Raw genomic sequence first — 6283 nt, 5'->3', positions numbered from 1 at the left:
CTCAGAATAAAACTGGGCACCTGTGTGGTGTTTCCAAGTACACCTGTTCTGTCTCCCGTGTCAGTGAATTACCCACCACCCTTCTACATGCCCTCACTCAAAAACCCTGCCCTAGGTTGTTACTGCAAGCAGTGCACTAGATTTTGCGCTTGCTTCAGATGCAAGGTATGCCTGTAATTTAGTCACTGTGTAATAGCTCCCTGCAGGAACCTCTGAGATGTCATCAGAGAAGAGCGTGCCAGGTGAGAGGGCTCAAGAGGCTGAACTTCAGGTAGAAATGAAGAAATCATAGGGTTTACTTCAGGGAGGGGTTTTTCCTGTTACAGCTCCCATCATCCCAAACCCTCAAGACCAGGACAAACCTCAGGGTCCAGCAGACACGTCTCCTGTCACCTCTACTGCACCAGCACACAATATCCCTGAGATTACAGGAGACACGCCTGTCACATGTCCATCAGATACATCATCTGTCATCTCCACTCCTCTGGACTCTACAGTTCCGGAGGATCCAACAAACAGTCCATCCACTGCCCCCGCGTCTGTGACCCCTCCTGGAGAGATAAAGATAGACTCAGTAGATATTGACTCTGTCTCTCTGAGCTGGGGAAGACCTGGCAATATGGATGAGATCCCACACAGCTTTTACATTATCTACGCTAGCTCTGATGAGAGTGACCAAGATATGACCACTACTGCACCCTCTAATTTTACTGTCATCTCTGAGCTGAGACCTGGGAGAGAGTACAGCTTCACAGTTACCACAGTGCTGGAGAATGGGACCCAGAGCACTTCCTTTTTCTCTCATTCCAGCTCAAGTATGTCTTGTATTTCGTACATTTGTGATGATACACGAATCACATGTGATGGAGAAAAGGCTCTGACGCTTGACCTAGAGAGTAACAGTTAGTATCATTTTAAATAATTGTTTCAAGGGCCAAACGGGAATTAATTGAAGCAAGCCTTTGATAAAAAGAGTCTATCAACCCCTCACCCCCCCCCCCCCCCCCCCAGTGTCTGAAAGTTGACACTAAAATTATGCAACAGTGGAACTGACTGACTTCAACACGGATTGCAAATCCCTATATCCTACAACATACTGACTCCGTATAGAATGGTTACATGCTGCACTAAACCCAGGGGGCTCCATTTAATCAGCAGAAACAGAAACAGTTGCACCTGGATATGTTTTGATCTCTATTTAAAGGTTGTGATTCTCAAGGACAGACATAAACTCTCATACAGCAGTAACAGAGGGGTTATTGCTTTTTAAACTTCAGGCAATTTGTTGTCCAGTGTTGCTAGAGAATGATAAGACATCAGCTTAGAACACTTGACCGTAATTCAATAATAGCTTTTTTTTTTGTTGCTGAAATAAGAAATAAATGACTGACTTTGTCTGTCAAAATCAAACCACCTGAAGTCAGTAACAGACTAGAAGGGTGTTTGCCAAATACAGCAGGCCATGTAAGAATGCGCTCACAAACAATGCTCATACAGCTTTATTATTATTATTATTATTATTATTATTATTATTATTATTATTATTATTATTATTATTATTATTATTATTATAGTAGTAGTAGTAGTAGTATTACTATTATTAATTATATATTTGGCAGACGTCTTTATTCAAGGCTACTTACAGGTGCTGCAGGGCATTACATCTGCAGTGTAATAGCCAGTGTCAGGCATCAACATTATAAACCAATCAGCCTACACTCAGAACACAGTTTTCTCACATTCCAATAGGAATTGAATAGGGTATTGTTGCATCTCATGTGTTCCAAATCTAGTCAACAACAAAGCATTTTTTATATGTAAAAAAAAAATGACACTCTGCTGCTCCAAAGTAAGCTAAGTGTATACCTGTTACTGCTTCCCTTTCAGAAACATCTCTAGAAGATGTGCTGTGCAAGCTGGGACTGGAGAACTGCTTCCCAGGCAGGATTACATTGAGTACGGTCCTTGAGATCGGATCAGAGAGTATTACAGATGAACCGATTCACAGTCACTAAAGAAACTTCCCTGGTGCTTTCTGAAAAGACTAATGATGGTAAATGTGACAGCTCGGAGTACCAAGTGCAGTGCTGCTGAGACAGATACAGACTCAGCATTGCAAGACCCTGATAGTGTTCTTGAACTTATTGATAGTAATGATTATCAAGAGAGTAATACAATCAATCCACTTGATCTCGTAACAGCACTCTTTCTGTGCTCAGATAGCTTCCTGCAGCAGGAAATGATGTTAAAAATGTCGATGTGCCAGTTTGCTGTACCTCTCTTGCTCCCCGACTGCAGCACCAGCCAGTGTACATTGATGCTGTGGGCCACGCGAGACATTGTGAAGAAGTTTAGACCCCGTTCATTAGCCGACTCGAAAGGGTTTGTAGAAGACAGTATAGTCAGCACTGCCATGCCAATGATCTCTTTTGTCAGGCTGGGTGACTGCAGTTTATCAAAGTCTCAGATTCTGAATCAGGTTCTCAGCAACCCCCAGCAGTACCATGATGTCTTTATCCATCGTAATATGGAATGTGCAAATGTTACACGGAGAATTGCACACGGTCTAGTGGAAATAGGTTGGTACCTTCCTTGTGGAAAGAACAACTTGGACATCTTTCCAGAACCTCTAGCTGTTGCCAACCTTCGTGGAGATCTTCTTTCCTTTCAGAAGCAATTTTCTATTTTATGTCACACATCCTCGGCAGTCTTCATATTTTTTGACAGTATTGCAGAGAGTGAGTGTGATCTCTTGTCCTCTGCAGGAAATATTAAGGCCCAATGCTTTTTCATTTCAAATTTTCCAAAGAAGACAGAGAAAAATGTAAACTCTCTGAAACACTTGGCATCAAAATTAAAATTAAGTGGAAAGTAGATCTTATTTAAGAAACAGCAGACCAATGATGCAGACTTTGTGTCAAAACTGTGCTTAACTATGAATAATATCATGGAAAATTGTCAACAAAAAATGACCATTGAAGGCATGTCTGCTGAAGCACATGAATTGGGGATCTCTGTAGATGAAGACTGCACTGAATGTCAGAACGCTAAGAGAAGTGCTGCAGAAATCACATCTAGAATCAACAATGTGGTGCGATATAAAGAGGATCAGTTGCCTTTGCAAGGGAAGCTTTGGAAGGAGCTGACTAAAATAGAAAAGGAAGAGTGCAGACTACAAAAGGCAGGAGACCAGCCTATTGAAGAATATAAATACAATCTGCAAAGTGAAAAACAGAAACTGAGACAACAGCAAAGCAGTAAAAATATATCTGAAGCAATGGAATGTTTCATCACTGCCATATCCAGTGAAAGCAAAGAAGAGCGATCCTATTTTCTGAAGTGGATGAGGATGAACTTGGATGTTACTGCACAAAAGAAACTTTCTGGTCTTCGTGATGAATACAAAAAAAAGTGTTGCAAGTTGTCAGAGAGCAAAGTGATAGTTGTAGACCTGGATAGACAAATATCAAACAGCTCTTTAGGAATGGAACATTTCATGCGTGAGATGGGGCAGCTTTATGAAGCAGCGAGCTCCCTTCCTGACAATTCTGAATCCCGCCAGCAGTTTGAACATCTTCCCAGTTTGGGGGCAGATCTGCTGTTGGATGGCTCAAATATACCTCTAATATGGGTGACTGATGTTCTAATTGAGCTCCACAGGAAAGTCCAACACAAGAGCAGGCTGCTGGTTGTAACAGTGTTGGGAGTCCAAAGCACTGGGAAATCTACCCTCCTCAATACAATGTTTGGGGTTCAGTTTACAGTTAGCAGTGGCAGATGCACGAGAGGAGCCTTCATGCTGTTAATCAGAGTCAAAGAGGATCTTAAAGAAGAGCTGAACTGCGATTTTATCTTGGTAATCGACACTGAAGGTCTCAAATCTCCAGAGTTGGCACAACTAGAAGACAGCTATGAACATGACAATGAGCTTGCAACACTGGTCGTTGGATTGAGTGATGTCACCATAATAAACATTGCAATGGAGAACTCCACAGAGATGAAGGATATCCTACAGATCGTGGTGCACGCATTTCTTAGAATGAAGGAAGTGGGAAAGAAACCAAACTGTCAGTTTGTGCACCAGAATGTGGGGGACGTGTCTGCCCATGATAACAATGCAAGAGATAGGAATAAGCTTCTACAGCGGCTGAATGAGATGACACAGGCAGCTGCCAGGATGGAAAAGAAAGGAGATAACAGAAAATTCACTGATATAATGGAGTATGATGCAAAGAAAAATAACTGGTACATCCCACGTCTGTGGCATGGTAACCCTCCAATGGCTCCAGTGAACACCGGCTACAGTGAGACTGTGTATCAGTTCAAGAAGAGCTTGATTGAGGTTTTGAAAAACGTCAACAAGCAAAAACCTCCTGCACCAGTTACAGAGTTCCTGGAGTGGGTGAGGAGTTTGTGGAAAGCCGTTAAATATGAACATTTCATCTTCAGCTTCAGAAATAGTCTTGTGGCTGAGGCTTACAGTAATCTGTGTGTTGAATATAATAAATGGGAATGGGACTTCCGGAAGCACATGTACAACTGGTTGGCAAAAGCCGAGACAATTATTTCTAACCTTCACTCCTCAAACTATGAGGACTTTTCCAGCAGTTTAAAAGCTGAGGCATCTGCCGAATTGTTAAAGGAAGAAAAAAAATTCTGCAGAATCTGACAGATTATTATCAGAAAAATAATGGCCATGTTAATCTTGTGGAAAAGCACAGAGGAGACTTTGTGAGCTGCATTAAAAGTCTTCAGAGAGAAATTGAACGCTCCATCAACAACAAATGTGAGAACACCATTGCTATACACAAAGGGATGAAGAAAATGTACGATAATCGGGAAGAATACACAGCAGTAATTGCAGAGAAAGTACAGGGCTTACTTGAGACATGTAGGGAAAGAAAAAGTCCTTTGTCTGAAGAGGAGCTGGAGAAAGACTTTGTAGAAATGTGGAATCAGACAGTCTCTGAACTGAAGTTTCAAGCTTTAGAGACAGGTGCTGTTGCATCAGACATACTGAATAAATTGAAAATAAATTTAGAAAGGCATGGTAATCTAATTCAGAAGGAATTAAGTGAGGTGGAACATTTCACTGATGAGAAGAAACACTTCATTCCAAGTGCGAAGCACTTTGAAAGCTCAGACTACCAGAAAATGAAAGAGCAGCCAGCAAAAATGAAACAGTCTTTAGTAAATCAGTCCATGAAGCTGTTCAGAAGACAACCTTTCCTACCAGGAAAATAATTGGAAAACAAAGCAACGGAGAAGGCAAGAGCAATAATAGAAAATTGTAGGCAGTTTGTTACAAATAAAGCACAGAGTAAAACCAGTTACCGTGATACATATACAATGGAGTTGGTGCAAATGATAGATAAAGAGTTGAAAAATGAAGAGACACTGAAGGCCAATGCCAAATTTGAACTCGATCTAAAGCTCCACATTTGTGGCTACGCTGCCAGGGAATTTCAGAAGATGCATGAGGACTTCAATGAAAAAAATGACCCCAAGAAAGCTCTGGAAAAATGTCGACGTCAGTACTATTCAAACTTCATTTATCTTTACCATGAGAAGTATCAGTGCAGAAAAACAGCTGAAGAATTCACTGAGCGCTGCCTCAAGCCTGCAGTGAGGGAGTATGTCGACAAAGCCCTTGGGATAGACATTGTAGATGAAATGTTGACTGGTGCACAATCTGTGGAATTCAGCTCCCGGTCGTTTATTCCAGGTCTCCATATTAAAGCAGCTTCTGGATGAAGATAATTTCGGAATCTATGTGAAGTACATTAGGAACTGTGAAACTTTCGTAAAGGGCTGGATATTGGATCAGATTGTTGAGAGTCTTTCAATAGATACTAAGATTGGGGATTAGGAAGCCAAACGTCTTGAAACAATAACAGCAAAAATTCAAGCAGCTTTGGAAATGCACAGAAGGAAACCGCTGAGCAGCAAACCACGTCAAGGTTTATCCAGAGGATCTGCAGCAATCTGGATAAGGACCTTGTGATCTGCAGGGGTGAGTTAGGAGCAGTGCTGTTTCTAAAGAATTCAAACAATAAGGAGTTTGCTCAATATCTACAGGTTCTTGTGAATAAACTGCCAGGTACTCTAAGGGCTGAATTTTCTCAAGATTGTGATGTTGAGAAGAAACTGATCAATCTGCCATTCAAGCCACAGGACGAGCTGTTCAAGAGGGTGTTTGGTTGCGGGAAGCTGTGTCCATTCTGCAAGGTCCCCTGTGAGGCAGGAGGCCAGGACCACACTGTACACCACGCATCAGTGCATC

At 41.7% G+C, this 6283-nt stretch overlaps 1 pseudogene; it reads left to right on the top strand.

The window, feature by feature from the left end:
• Window positions 1–217: 217 nt before the first annotated feature.
• On the top strand, window positions 218–4996 carry LOC121312051 (annotated as a pseudogene).
• The last annotated feature ends 1287 nt before the right edge of the window (window positions 4997–6283 follow it).

The sequence above is a fragment of the Polyodon spathula genome, unplaced genomic scaffold (genome assembly GCF_017654505.1).
Source record: "Polyodon spathula isolate WHYD16114869_AA unplaced genomic scaffold, ASM1765450v1 scaffolds_3499, whole genome shotgun sequence".
In the NCBI taxonomy this organism is placed as follows: Eukaryota; Metazoa; Chordata; class Actinopteri; order Acipenseriformes; family Polyodontidae; genus Polyodon; species Polyodon spathula.
This window is presented reverse-complemented; position numbering and strand designations above follow the sequence as displayed.